At 38.8% G+C, this 13,609-nt stretch overlaps 1 protein-coding gene across 1 annotated transcript in view; it reads right to left on the reverse strand.

Moving 5' to 3' along the window:
- Positions 1 to 13,609, reverse strand: part of smyd3 (SET and MYND domain containing 3) — a 194,872-nt gene that overhangs the window by 45,467 nt on the left and 135,796 nt on the right. The window lies entirely within an intron of this gene.

Consider the following 13,609-nt stretch of genomic DNA (forward strand, 5'->3'; position numbering starts at 1 on the left):
TCAAATTTCAAGCAATGTTAGCAAAAGTTATAAGCGTTTTTTCAAAAAACAATGATATCTCTGGAACACTAGGTGGCGCTGTGATCAAATTTCTCAGGTACCTTCGGGCCATGCTAATGATGATCCATACCAAATTTGGTGAAGAAATTTCAAATAGTTTAAAAGATATTGCAAATTATGACATCATTCAAAATGGCGGACACGTGGTACATCCCATCATGGCAAAATCGATATCCACGGATTTGTCATGACCCAAGGAATCGATAGACACCAAGTTTATAATTTTCTGACAAACTGTTCATAAGTTATTGGCCAAAATATGCATTTTCCATATCTCATGACCCGTAGGTGGCGCTGTTCCCAACTTTGGCATGGAACCTCAGATCATGCTTCCGATGAAGTGTACCAATTTTCGTTTCGATTGATCAAAGTTTGGCCGAGCTATAGCTTCTGAACCAATTTTGGGTCGACCTCGTTAAGTTTGCGACGTCATAACTTTTGATCAGAGAAGAATAAAAAAAATCGGGGACAGTACTTTTATGCGGCTCAGTCCGAAGATCATTTGAGTACATGTTTGGACAAAATTAGACCAATTTTGAAGGAGGAGTAGCAAAAAAACTGCATACTGTACTTTTCAAAATGGCCACTACTGTAATGGGCGGAGTCTTAATGTAAGATATTGGTTCTAATCAGCATGATGAGATGAATCAGGTGTACTAAGTTTCATTTTTCTAGATCAAAGGGTTCAAAAGTTATAACCATTTCAATGTTGAATTTTTGAACTGCTGGTGGCGCTATAGAGTTGGACCTAGAGACTCAAAAATTGCTACAATTACTTTTCATTACCATCACTACAAGTGTGCCAAATTTCATCATTTTCCTATGTATGGTTCATAGGGCTGCCATAGACTTCAAGAGGAGGAAGAAGAATAATAATAATAAATATAGCTGCAAGCAGCAATACGGGGCCAAGCCCTGCAAGGCAGAGCAAGCAACAGCCGCTGTAGCGCAATGCGGAGCCAGAAGAGCAAAACATCAGAAATTTAATGTACATCAAGCACAGTAAGCACATCAATTACAGCAGCACAGCTAGCATTTAAGCACCAACAGCAGTGCAGAGCCGGAAGGAATTTAAATTATTATTTTATACACAATTTCAAAGTCGCCCCACACTGGTCTCGAACCCACGACCACAATGGTTCGGGATTCATGACGCATGGTTGAACCACTTGCGCCACCCAGAGGACATGTTTTACAAAGCTGCAGAGGAGAGGCTTCAGTGTGTGAATGAGCACACAAAATCATGTTAACGAGATTAGCATGCTAAGTTAACTTAATGCTAATATAGCTTATGATGTGGTACATCCAATGCTGGCAAAATAGATATCCTCAGATTCGACATGACGCAAGGAATCGATAGACACCAATTTTATGATTTTGTGACAAACTGTTCACAAGTTACAGCCTCTGAACCAATTATGGGTTGACCTCATTAAGTTTGCGACATCATAACTTTTTTTTTCCAGTATAGCAAAAAAATCGGGGACAGTACTTTTATGCGGCTCAGTCCGAAGATCATTTGAGTACATGTTTGGACAAAATTAGACCAATTTTGAAGGAGGAGTAGCGAAAAAACTGTTTTACATTCACTCCAATATGGCGGCCAGTCACATTGTTGATAAATAACATATGAGATATCGTTGAAATCGGCATAAGCCAAGGAATATATTGACATAAAGAAATCAAATTTCAAGCAATGTTAGCAAAAGTTATAAGCGTTTTTTCAAAAAACAATGATATCTCTGGAACACTAGGTGGCGCTGTGATCAAATTTCTCAGGTACCTTCGGGCCATGCTAATGATGATCCATACCAAATTTGGTGAAGAAATTTCAAATAGTTTAAAAGATATTGCAAATTATGACATCATTCAAAATGGCGGACACGTGGTACATCCCATCATGGCAAAATCGATATCCACGGATTTGTCATGACCCAAGGAATCGATAGACACCAAGTTTATAATTTTCTGACAAACTGTTCATAAGTTATTGGCCAAAATATGCATTTTCCATATCTCATGACCCGTAGGTGGCGCTGTTCCCAACTTTGGCATGGAACCTCAGATCATGCTTCCGATGAAGTGTACCAATTTTCGTTTCGATTGATCAAAGTTTGGCCGAGCTATAGCTTCTGAACCAATTTTGGGTCGACCTCGTTAAGTTTGCGACGTCATAACTTTTTTTTTTCCAATATAGCAAAAAAATCGGGGACAGTACTTTTATGCGGCTCAGTCCGAAGATCATTTGAGTACATGTTTGGACAAAATTAGACCAATTTTGAAGGAGGAGTAGCAAAAAAACTGCATACTGTACTTTTCAAAATGGCCACTACTGTAATGGGCGGAGTCTTGATGTAAGATATTGGTTCTGATCAGCATGATGAGATAAATCAGGTGTACTAAGTTTCATTTTTCTAGATCAAAGGGTTCAAAAGTTATAACCATTTCAATGTTGGATTTTTGAACTGCTGGTGGCGCTATAGAGTTGGTCCTAGAGACTCAAAAATTGCTACAATTACTTTTCATTACCATCACTACAAGTGTGCCAAATTTCATCATTTTCCTATGTATGGTTCATAGGGCTGCCATAGACTTCAAGAGGAGGAAGAAGAATAATAATAATAAATATAGCTGCAAGCAGCAATACGGGGCCAAGCCCTGCAAGGCAGAGCAAGCAACAGCCGCTGTAGCGCAATGCGGAGCCAGAAGAGCAAAACATCAGAAATTTAATGTACATCAAGCACAGTAAGCACATCAATTACAGCAGCACAGCTAGCATTTAAGCACCAACAGCAGTGCAGAGCCGGAAGGAATTTAAATTATTATTTTATACACAATTTCAAAGTCGCCCCACACTGGTCTCGAACCCACGACCACAATGGTTCGGGATTCATGACGCATGGTTGAACCACTTGCGCCACCCAGAGGACATGTTTTACAAAGCTGCAGAGGAGAGGCTTCAGTGTGTGAATGAGCACACAAAATCATGTTAACGAGATTAGCATGCTAAGCTAACTTAATGCTAATATAGCTTATGATGTGGTACATCCAATGCTGGCAAAATAGATATCCTCAGATTCGACATGACGCAAGGAATCGATAGACACCAATTTTATGATTTTGTGACAAACTGTTCACAAGTTACAGCCTCTGAACCAATTATGGGTTGACCTCATTAAGTTTGCGACATCATAACTTTTTTTTTCCAGTATAGCAAAAAAATCGGGGACAGTACTTTTATGCGGCTCAGTCCGAAGATCATTTGAGTACATGTTTGGACAAAATTAGACCAATTTTGAAGGAGGAGTAGCGAAAAAACTGTTTTACATTCACTCCAATATGGCGGCCAGTCACATTGTTGATAAATAACATATGAGATATCGTTGAAATCGGCATAAGCCAAGGAATATATTGACATAAAGAAATCAAATTTCAAGCAATGTTAGCAAAAGTTATAAGCGTTTTTTCAAAAAACAATGATATCTCTGGAACACTAGGTGGCGCTGTGATCAAATTTCTCAGGTACCTTCGGGCCATGCTAATGATGATCCATACCAAATTTGGTGAAGAAATTTCAAATAGTTTAAAAGATATTGCAAATTATGACATCATTCAAAATGGCGGACACGTGGTACATCCCATCATGGCAAAATCGATATCCACGGATTTGTCATGACCCAAGGAATCGATAGACACCAAGTTTATAATTTTCTGACAAACTGTTCATAAGTTATTGGCCAAAATATGCATTTTCCATATCTCATGACCCGTAGGTGGCGCTGTTCCCAACTTTGGCATGGAACCTCAGATCATGCTTCCGATGAAGTGTACCAATTTTCGTTTCGATTGATCAAAGTTTGGCCGAGCTATAGCTTCTGAACCAATTTTGGGTCGACCTCGTTAAGTTTGCGACGTCATAACTTTTGATCAGAGAAGAATAAAAAAAATCGGGGACAGTACTTTTATGCGGCTCAGTCCGAAGATCATTTGAGTACATGTTTGGACAAAATTAGACCAATTTTGAAGGAGGAGTAGCAAAAAAACTGCATACTGTACTTTTCAAAATGGCCACTACTGTAATGGGCGGAGTCTTAATGTAAGATATTGGTTCTAATCAGCATGATGAGATGAATCAGGTGTACTAAGTTTCATTTTTCTAGATCAAAGGGTTCAAAAGTTATAACCATTTCAATGTTGAATTTTTGAACTGCTGGTGGCGCTATAGAGTTGGACCTAGAGACTCAAAAATTGCTACAATTACTTTTCATTACCATCACTACAAGTGTGCCAAATTTCATCATTTTCCTATGTATGGTTCATAGGGCTGCCATAGACTTCAAGAGGAGGAAGAAGAATAATAATAATAATAAATATAGCTGCAAGCAGCAATACGGGGCCAAGCCCTGCAAGGCAGAGCAAGCAACAGCCGCTGTAGCGCAATGCGGAGCCAGAAGAGCAAAACATCAGAAATTTAATGTACATCAAGCACAGTAAGCACATCAATTACAGCAGCACAGCTAGCATTTAAGCACCAACAGCAGTGCAGAGCCGGAAGGAATTTAAATTATTATTTTATACACAATTTCAAAGTCGCCCCACACTGGTCTCGAACCCACGACCACAATGGTTCGGGATTCATGACGCATGGTTGAACCACTTGCGCCACCCAGAGGACATGTTTTACAAAGCTGCAGAGGAGAGGCTTCAGTGTGTGAATGAGCACACAAAATCATGTTAACGAGATTAGCATGCTAAGCTAACTTAATGCTAATATAGCTTATGATGTGGTACATCCAATGCTGGCAAAAAAGATATCCTCGGATTCGACATGACGCAAGGAATCGATAGAGACCAATTTTATGATTTTGTGACAAACTGTTCACAAGTTACAGCCTCTGAACCAATTATGGGTCGACCTCGTTAAGTTTGCGACATCATAACTTTTTTTTTCCAGTAGAGCAAAAAAATCGGGGACAGTACTTTTATGCGGCTCAGTCCGAAGATCATTTGAGTACATATTTGGACAAAATTAGACCAATTTTGAAGGAGGAGTAGCGAAAAAACTGTTTTACATTCGCTCCAATATGGCGGCCAGTCACATTGTTGAAAAATAACATATGAGATATCGTTGAAATCGGCATAAGCCAAGGAATATATTGACATAAAGAAATCAAATTTCAAGCAATGTTGGCAAAAGTTATAAGTGTTTTTTCAAAAAACAATGATATCTCTGGAACACTAGGTGGCGCTGTGATCAAACTTCTCATGTACCTTCGGGCCATGCTAATGATGATCCATACCAAATTTGGTGAAGAAATTTCAAATAGTTTAAAAGATATTGCAAATTATGACATCATTCAAAATGGCGGACACGTGGTACATCCCATTATGGCAAAATCGATATCCACGGATTTGTCATGACCCAAGGAATCGATAGACACCAAGTTTATAATTTTCTGACAAACTGTTCATAAGTTATTGGCCAAAATATGCATTTTCCATATCTCATGACCCGTAGGTGGCGCTGTTCCCAACTTTGGCATGGAACCTCAGATCATGCTTCCGATGAAGTGTACCAATTTTCGTTTCGATTGATCAAAGTTTGGCCGAGCTATAGCTTCTGAACCAATTTTGGGTCGACCTCGTTAAGTTTGCGACGTCATAACTTTTGATCAGAGAAGAATAAAAAAAATCGGGGACAGTACTTTTATGCGGCTCAGTCCGAAGATCATTTGAGTACATGTTTGGACAAAATTAGACCAATTTTGAAGGAGGAGTAGCAAAAAAACTGCATACTGTACTTTTCAAAATGGCCACTACTGTAATGGGCGGAGTCTTAATGTAAGATATTGGTTCTAATCAGCATGATGAGATGAATCAGGTGTACTAAGTTTCATTTTTCTAGATCAAAGGGTTCAAAAGTTATAACCATTTCAATGTTGAATTTTTGAACTGCTGGTGGCGCTATAGAGTTGGACCTAGAGACTCAAAAATTGCTACAATTACTTTTCATTACCATCACTACAAGTGTGCCAAATTTCATCATTTTCCTATGTATGGTTCATAGGGCTGCCATAGACTTCAAGAGGAGGAAGAAGAATAATAATAATAATAAATATAGCTGCAAGCAGCAATACGGGGCCAAGCCCTGCAAGGCACAGCAAGCAAAAGCCGCTGTAGCGCAATGCGGAGCCAAAAGAGCAAAACATCAGAAATTTAATGTACATCAAGCACAGCAAGTTCTGTAAGCACATCAATTACAGCAACACAGCAAGCATTTAAGCACCAACAGCAGTGCGGAGCCAGAAGAACAAAAAGAGCAGAAATTGAATATACATGTAAATGTACATCAAGCACAGCAGCGCAGCAAGCATTTAAGCACCAACAGCAGTGCAGAGCCGCAAGAACAAAAACAGCAGAAATTAAATATAAATGTAAATGAAGCACAGCGAGCATTTAAGCACCAACAGCAGTGCAGAGCCGGAAGGAATTTAAATGACAACTTTAAAGTCATCCCACATGGGACTCGAACCCACAACCAGAATGGCTCAGGATTTTAGATTCATGGTTTAGCAGATTGCACCACTCAGAGGACGTATAATCACAACCTTCAGAGGAGAGGCTTCAGTGTAAGAATGAGCACACAAAAGCAAGTTAACCAGATTAGCATGCTAAGCTATCTTAATGCTAATGTAGCTTATAACATGGTACATCCAATCCTGGCAAAATAGATATCCTCGGATTCGACATGACGCAAGGAATCGATAGACACCAATTTTATGATTTTGTGACAAACTGTTCACAAGTTACAGCCTCTGAACCAATTATGGGTCGACCTCATTAAGTTTGCGACATCATAACTTTTTTTTTTCCAGTATAGCAAAAAAATCGGGGACAGTACTTTTATTGATCTCGATTGATCTCAGTCCGAAGATCATTTGAGCACATGTTTGGACAAAATTAGACCAATTTTGAAGGAGGAGTAGCGAAAAAACTGTTTTACATTCACTCCAATATGGCGGCCAGTAACATTGTTGAAAAATAACATATGAGATATCGTTGAAATCGGCATAAGCCAAGGAATATATTGCCATAAAGAAATCAAATTTCAAGCAATGTTAGCAAAAGTTATAAGCGTTTTTTCAAAAAACAATGATATCTCTGGAACACTAGGTGGCGCTGTGATCAAACTTCTCAGGTACCTTCGGGCCATGCTAATGACGATCCATACCAAATTTGGTGAAGAAATTTCAAATAGTTTAAAAGATATTGCAAATTATGACAAAATTCAAAATGGCGGACACGTGGTACATCCCATCATGGCAAAATCAATATCCACGGATTCATCATGACCCAAGGAATCGATAGACACCAAGTTTATAATTTTCTGACAAACCGTTCACAAGTTATTGGCCAAAATATGCATTTTCCATATCTCATGACCCGTAGGTGGCGCTGTTCCCAACTTTGGCATGGAACCTCAGATCATGCTTCCGATGAAGTGTACCAATTTTCGTTTCGATTGATCAAAGTTTGGCCGAGATACAGCCGCTGAACCAATTTTAGGTCGACCTTGTTAACTTTGCGACGTCATAACTTTTGATCAGAGAAGAATAAAAAAAATCGGGGACAGTACTTTTATGCGGCTCAGTCCGAAGATCATTTGAGCACATGTTTGGACAAAATTAGACCAATTTTGAAGGAGGAGTAGCAAAAAAACTGCATACTGTACTTTTCAAAATGGCCACTACTGTAATGGGCGGAGTCTTAATGTAAGATATTGGTTCTGATCAGCATGATGAGATGAATCAGGTGTACTAAGTTTCATTTTTCTAGATCAAAGGGTTCAAAAGTTATAACCATTTCAATGTTGAATTTTTGAACTGCTGGTGGCGCTATAGAGTTGGTCCTAGTGACTCAAAAATTGCTACATTTACTAATCATGGCCATCACTACAAGTGTGCCAAATTTCATCATTTTCCTATTTACGGTTCATAGGGCTGCCATAGACTTCCATTGGGAAGAAGAAGAATTGTTATTCTGACAATAACAATTGCTAATATAGCTGCAAGCAGCAATACGGGGCCAAGCCCTGCAAGGCAGAGCAAGCAACAGCCGCTGTAGCGCAATGCGGAGCCAGAAGAGCAAAACATCAGAAATTTAATGTACATCAAGCACAGTAAGCACATCAATTACAGCAGCACAGCTAGCATTTAAGCACCAACAGCAGTGCAGAGCCGGAAGGAATTTAAATTATTATTTTATACACAATTTCAAAGTCGCCCCACACTGGTCTCGAACCCACGACCACAATGGTTCGGGATTCATGACGCATGGTTGAACCACTTGCGCCACCCAGAGGACATGTTTTACAAAGCTGCAGAGGAGAGGCTTCAGTGTGTGAATGAGCACACAAAATCATGTTAACGAGATTAGCATGCTAAGCTAACTTAATGCTAATATAGCTTATGATGTGGTACATCCAATGCTGGCAAAATAGATATCCTCAGATTCGACATGACGCAAGGAATTGATAGACACCAATTTTATGATTTTGTGACAAACTGTTCACAAGTTACAGCCTCTGAACCAATTATGGGTTGACCTCATTAAGTTTGCGACATCATAACTTTTTTTTTCGAGTATAGCAAAAAAATCGGGGACAGTACTTTTATGCGGCTCAGTCCGAAGATCATTTGAGTACATGTTTGGACAAAATTAGACCAATTTTGAAGGAGGAGTAGCGAAAAAACTGTTTTACATTCACTCCAATATGGCGGCCAGTCACATTGTTGATAAATAACATATGAGATATCGTTGAAATCGGCATAAGCCAAGGAATATATTGACATAAAGAAATCAAATTTCAAGCAATGTTAGCAAAAGTTATAAGCGTTTTTTCAAAAAACAATGATATCTCTGGAACACTAGGTGGCGCTGTGATCAAATTTCTCAGGTACCTTCGGGCCATGCTAATGATGATCCATACCAAATTTGGTGAAGAAATTTCAAATAGTTTAAAAGATATTGCAAATTATGACATCATTCAAAATGGCGGACACGTGGTACATCCCATCATGGCAAAATCGATATCCACGGATTTGTCATGACCCAAGGAATCGATAGACACCAAGTTTATAATTTTCTGACAAACTGTTCATAAGTTATTGGCCAAAATATGCATTTTCCATATCTCATGACCCGTAGGTGGCGCTGTTCCCAACTTTGGCATGGAACCTCAGATCATGCTTCCGATGAAGTGTACCAATTTTCGTTTCGATTGATCAAAGTTTGGCCGAGCTATAGCTTCTGAACCAATTTTGGGTCGACCTCGTTAAGTTTGCGACGTCATAACTTTTGATCAGAGAAGAATAAAAAAAATCGGGGACAGTACTTTTATGCGGCTCAGTCCGAAGATCATTTGAGTACATGTTTGGACAAAATTAGACCAATTTTGAAGGAGGAGTAGCAAAAAAACTGCATACTGTACTTTTCAAAATGGCCACTACTGTAATGGGCGGAGTCTTAATGTAAGATATTGGTTCTAATCAGCATGATGAGATGAATCAGGTGTACTAAGTTTCATTTTTCTAGATCAAAGGGTTCAAAAGTTATAACCATTTCAATGTTGAATTTTTGAACTGCTGGTGGCGCTATAGAGTTGGACCTAGAGACTCAAAAATTGCTACAATTACTTTTCATTACCATCACTACAAGTGTGCCAAATTTCATCATTTTCCTATGTATGGTTCATAGGGCTGCCATAGACTTCAAGAGGAGGAAGAAGAATAATAATAATAATAATAATAAGAAAACTAACAGATACAATAGGTGCCATAGCCCCTTCGGGGCTTGGCCCCTAATAATAAGAAAACTAACAGATACAATAGGTGCCATAGCCCCTTCGGGGCTTGGCCCCTAATAATAAGAAAACTAACAGATACAATAGGTGCCATAGCCCCTTCGGGGCTTGGCCCCTAATAATAATAAGAAAACTAACAGATACAATAGGTGCCATAGCCCCTTCGGGGCTTGGCCCCTAATAATAATAAGAAAACTAACAGATACAATAGGTGCCATAGCCCCTTCGGGGCTTGGCCCCTAATGAATAAAATTAAAGTTTTCCTCACACATTAAATGTCTCATATCTCAAGTACAAAATACCTTTTAATGATTTTGCTATTTTTTTATTTTATTTCATACAATAAATACAGAAAGCTTTATCAGACTATTTTTTTTAAATGTAATGCATATTTTTTATTATTATTTACAAATATTTAGGGCCTGAGCACCAATGGTGCGAGGACCATCTTGGAATTGCTCTGTTTTATTATTACTTTATTATTTTTTTATGAATTGATGAATTGTGAATGCATCATACAAATAATAAAATAAATATTTGTAAATATTTTAAAAGGTTAAGATTGAAAATCAGTAAAAAGTAACACAATGCATTGGTTTTATTGTGCCCTTCATTTAGCAAACAGAATGCAAATAAAGTTATCTAGTTAGTTTTAACAGTTTCTATTATTTTATAATAAACTCCTGGGACATAAAAGTGCCCGTAGCTGAAGAAACACCCAATTATCCCTCACTATTTCCAAGGCCTGAATGGGGTGTTAAGGTGGGAAACAAATCGTCACAAACTTTCCTTGTTCACGGATGACAGCGCTGCATGCGGTAGAGCGCCTGTAAATCTTTATGGATTTCTGCTGCTGGGTTTTGTCAGGCCACAGCATAACAGACTGCCGGCCACAGGTTTACTGGAGCTTAATTTGGGCACTATGGATACACTCTCTTCCCCTGGTAACAGTGCCCAGACGGGGCCGCGAGTGTCAGCATGGAGTCCTGGCCATGGAGGACGTCTGACAGCACAAATCCTCCCACGAGCTCCAGACACAAGCACAGGGATTAGCAGAAAACCGCTGGTTCACATCCAGCCAAAGAACCAGTGGAGACGCCACGGCTGAGGACTTAAATACACCACAATATGCTCTCGCATTAGGAAGCAGAGAAACTGACAGTGCATGTCACATTTCATGTATAAAAATAGACAGGGATGAAACACCCTGTTATGGTTTATAAATGAATGCACTGCTGTTCATTGTTCAACCAATTAGAGAAAATAAATATTGGTACCTCAGTGCTACCTAAATATTGCCAGTCCTCTACAACTACAATCTTTTATATACACACAGGCCGTGTTTACATGTGGTATTAAGATGTGTTTTGGTCGATCGGATCACATGAGTTTTTCCACTTTCGACCACTTCCAGCGGTAGTTGAATACGTATTCGACCGGATTGCTTTCGTAGTGTAAACGTTCATGTGGTCGAATGATTCGAACCATAGACTGTAAAAAAAGAACAGCCACAAAAGACGGGATTTAAAGTTTGTTGGCTGAAGACTCAAGATTGGATTGAAGATGACAAACGTACCAAGCACAATGTTCGCTCACCATTCCTGATTTCTAACACTCACAGCGTGTTCTTCCGCCTAGACGAATGCTGCTGCTCTCCTTATGTTTTCAGTCGTCTACTTTCTCATTCATATGTAAATTGCATGAGTTTATTTCATCCGTTAGATCGAAAGATCTGAAAAAGCACATATGTTTACCCACATATAGACCCTCCCCTCAAAGAAATCAGGACAGAAGTGATCAAAAGTGGACAAAACAGATAATACCAGGTGTAAACAGGGCCACACACGTTGTGTAAAAATAAATCTGCATTGAATGTTTATTCAAAAAATTCACAAAGATCTAACCTTTCATTAAATTAAAACAATTGAAAATAGAGGAAAAATATTTCATTTTATCACCACACAACTTGACGCATCATTCATTTCTGTAGCATAAAAAGCCAAAGTTGTTGGCGCCGATAGCCTCGTGGGCAGCACCGACATATAATGCCGTTGCGTTTCAGGCGACCCGAGTTCGAGTCCCACCTCGCAGGCCTTTCCCGATCCCGTCCCCCTCTCGTTTCCTGTCTACATACTATCCTATCATAATAAAAGGCAAAAACACCCAATATAAATAAAAAGCCAAAGTTTTATGGATTTAGATTTAGAAAAAGAATGCTTGCTTGCCTTAGAAAGTACCACTAATAATACAATTTAATGAACCAATCAGTTCCCAGTGGCCATGCTCTCAGTTGTGTCATAGCGAATCTTCTATTTCATCTGAAATATGCCACATTACGGAAAGTAAATGCTTTTTGAACGTCATTCCATGTCGTCTTGAAGAAACACAATTGAGCTGTATTTTAATCGGCCTTTAGAAATGGGAAATTCCACCGTACAATCATGACCCCATCAAGAGCTCATCTGTAGGTAAAAAAAAAAAAAAGCCACTTGGTAACAATTGTGAGCATGAAGATTAATTATGAAAGACGTCAGCACTGATAAAAGTGTAATTTAAGAGCAGTTGATCTCTAGGTCTCGGCCCTGTCACCGCCTCAAAGGGAGAAGGCAGAGCGTGACGGCACTAGTGCACTGACACTGGCCTGTCACATTTTAATTGCTATCCCCCTCTACAAACAGAAAACAGAGAGAAAGAAGAGAGAGAGAGAGAGAGGACGATGAAGATAGCACAGAGACAGTTCCTATCATTGTTTTGTAAGACAGACCTATCGAACACTCCTGTAGCAACCAGAAGGCTAAATATAAAGTGTGTTGTATTACAGCTATGTGAAATCTATGGTGATTTTGCATGCACTGCATACACTATAGCATCACACATTTTTAAAATAGCAATACTAAACAAGTCACTCTCCATTCAGAAGCTTTAAAAAAAACAAAAAAACATTTTCAGTGGTTCTTATGAGATGCATTTCAGCCCAGAGGATTCACTCAAGTCTTACATACACGCACAAAGCAATTTGCAGAGGAAATCCCCTCTATTTCAGGGCTCACAATGTGTCTCGGCAAGTTGTAATTTAGTCACATTAAAAGCTGAATGTCTGTTTATGTGTAATTATTCTTGTTTCTTGTGCTGCTTTTGGTTCAGCCCCTCCGTGTGTGTGTGAACAGGAGCTTCCCTGAGGCATGTTCAGTAGCAAAGAGCAATCGTAGCATGTAATCCTAACTCGTGTCAGAATCCCTCTTTGTGACTGCAGAGCTAATAATATTAACATGTTTTCTGTCACACAAATCTGCTGGGCGTGAAAATAAGAACAGTGGCCTAACTGACAGAGACACAAGAGCATTGTGGGTAAAATTAAGACCAAGTAAAACTTAAGTATGGAAGTTCACGTTCTATATTTCATCTCAAGCATGATTTCATGTCATGATTTTCACGTCTCCTTAATAAACAAGTACACTAGCTTTTGGGAAAGAAAATAAAACTTTATTCATGAGGAAAAAATGGTTTGTTATAGTGGAAATGATGCCCCAATTTTTTTTTTTGTGTGATTTAATTTTAAATTTTATGTAATAACTTTTAATGTAATAATTAACAATTTCAAAGAACACTTAATAATTAATAATTGTATGAAGGTTTATTCAACACTAAACCTAAGTTTGAATAATATTAGTAATGATGCTTTTCTTA

The sequence above is a fragment of the Abramis brama genome, assembly GCF_963993115.1.
Source record: "Abramis brama genome assembly, chromosome: 21".
Classification (NCBI taxonomy): Eukaryota; Metazoa; Chordata; class Actinopteri; order Cypriniformes; family Leuciscidae; genus Abramis; species Abramis brama.